The sequence below is a fragment of the Aplysia californica genome, unplaced genomic scaffold (assembly GCF_000002075.1).
Source record: "Aplysia californica isolate F4 #8 unplaced genomic scaffold, AplCal3.0 scaffold00079, whole genome shotgun sequence".
NCBI classification, from domain to species: Eukaryota; Metazoa; Mollusca; class Gastropoda; order Aplysiida; family Aplysiidae; genus Aplysia; species Aplysia californica.
In genome coordinates, this window is record NW_004797349.1 from 922876 (window position 1) to 925392 (window position 2517).

The 2517-nt window shown below is 40.0% G+C and overlaps 1 protein-coding gene across 2 annotated transcripts in view; it reads right to left on the reverse strand.

The window, feature by feature from the left end:
• The window catches only part of LOC101849445 (protein white), a 70534-nt gene that overhangs the window by 30464 nt on the left and 37553 nt on the right, over window positions 1-2517 (reverse strand). The window lies entirely within an intron of this gene.

Genomic DNA, 2517 nt, shown 5'->3' on the forward strand with positions numbered 1-2517 from the left:
CCCCCACCCACCCCCCTCCCTTTTTCCTTTCAGACTGAAGGAGAAAACGAGTTTGAATGGCCATCTGAATGATTCGATTTGCCTTTTAAGAAAAAGAAATCCAATCACGATAATGCTCTCTCTCGATGTTTGTCCGACGTTCCGAACACAGGCCTGGAGTTAAGGATTGTCTATTCCTGTGACGTAATGGGATAAACGCAAACAGCGTCATTTTCGTTTCCTCGGGTTCTTAATGAGGAATATGCACTTTTCCGATGTTGAATAATTTAAAGAATGGATAAAACCATTCAGAAGAGATTCACTATTCGAGTTCATCATCTTATTTTTTTGTTTTTTATGTGTCCAATGTCCATTGTTCACCAAATGTTTGATATGTAATAATATTAAAGTTAATTTTGTGTGCCGACTTCCGATAAAGTTCGAAAGTCTATTGTGATATTTTCTTTTCTTTATTTTTTTTTTTGGGGGGGGGGGGGGGTAAAGAGGAATGATGCCTTACTAGAATAAGTTCAAGGTGGAATTATATATAAGACGCAAAACAGCTCTGTTAAATTTAACAGAAACTCGAAATCATAAAAACCACAAAACACATAGACATGAATGCATTGATATACGAGTATAGTCCAGTCCTGAATGATTGATCAATCATAGATACCTAGTATTAGTATTAGTAGAGGTTTTACGGCGCTCGCAACTGCATAAGGTCATATGAGCGCCAGAAGATTAGAGGTGTTACAAGAGAGTAACAAACATACAAAAGAAGGAGAGGAGATAAGGACGATATATTTTTTTATAGGAAAGAAGAAGCAAACCACACCAGACACCCGCCAACCACCCCCAAAACTTAAAAATAATTCATAATAAGCATATCATTATCACTAGTATGTCCATGAGACCATATTTTGTATTACATGTATATCTAAGATTTTATACGTCTATTTATTATTTAGATTTTATCCGTTGTAAGAATGCTTGATTTCAGAATCACAAAGGCAGTATTCGATTCTGAACTATCCCCCAGGACGTAAAGTTAGGGCACCAGAAAATCGCTTCAAAGACACCATGAGACTGCCTCTAAAGGATTTCAACACAAGTCTAGTGACTAAGGAGAGTCTAGCTCCTGACAGCCCATTTGGTGAAGAGCAGTCACCCCCCCCCCCCCCCCCCCCAAATCCATGTTTGACCCAGACAGACAGGGTCGACGCCCGCTTCCAGAACTATTTTGTTTTGACGGGAGCGGAAAAACATCTCCATCTGAGAGAAAATATGAATGTACATCTGAGAAGTGTCTATCAGACCTAATCATCTAATCAGCGATCTAAATTTCTGTGAAATAGCTTCTGCACGCAGAATTAGGTCATGGACAACCAAGAAACAGGATTCTTTTGCAGCTCCTAAGGTGTTGACATTCTCGTCTGGCGACATTTTCCATTACGTGATGTACCCTAAGTAATCACACTAAAAACATTTTCCCTGGAAACGTTAAGTAAAACGAATAGAAATTCCCGTCGAATATTACCTTCTTTATCTTTTTGCCGTGAAGGGGGGTGTCGTACCAGCTTTATTTTGTCGTTAATATGATAAAGGGACGTCTCGTGTAATGTCTTGGTCAGACGTGGATACCAGAATTACAAAACGTGGGGGGAAGGACGATTGACGTTTGTAGTCGAGAAAAACGTGTGCACAAAAAGAGCAGGAAAGAAGAGGGCAGGGAAGTATACTATATCGTCGGGAAGCTGTTCAGGCAGCATTTTTTTCAGGAGAGAAAAAAGAAAGTTTTATTTCTTTAAAAAAATGTGCCTACGTGAAGTACCTTTTTTATCAAAATAAATTACACACGCACACACACACACATACACACACAGACACACACACACACACACACACACACACACACACACACACACACACACACATACACACGCAATCACACGCCCACCCACTTGATACGCTTACAATTTTAATTCTGAATAAGCTCTGTCCACACCAACTTCCGGTACATTACTGTTTACAATCTCCCCAGTCGTCTTTATCAAGAATTAAAAACGATGTTATTTCGAAAACATGTCCTTGATTGGGGAAGACAAAGGTTAGAAGAATTTGTCGCTTTGTCCTACTAAAAAGTCCAGAAAGACACCAGGAGCAAATAATATGACTGAAGGACGTGAACAAAATAGGCTTAGTTGAAGTATCATCCTGGTACCAACTGTGCAGAATTTTAAAAAGACCGGTCTGGACGTGGTGAATGACTTGAAAAAAGGGCTAAAAATGATTAAATATAAAAAAGAAAAAAGAAGACAAGACTGTTGAAAGAAAAAAGATAGTGGAGTTCTACCCCATAGCGTGCAGTTTCCGTCTAGAAGAAAATATAACGACACCCGCCACCATGTTATCACGGCACATTGCGCTGCGGGAAGAGAGACTCCCCTGCTGCAGCGCCAGATGAGACCTCTTAGACTCAGGTGTTGTGCAACCCACTCCCCCCCCCCCAAAAAAAAAACAACAACAACAACAAAG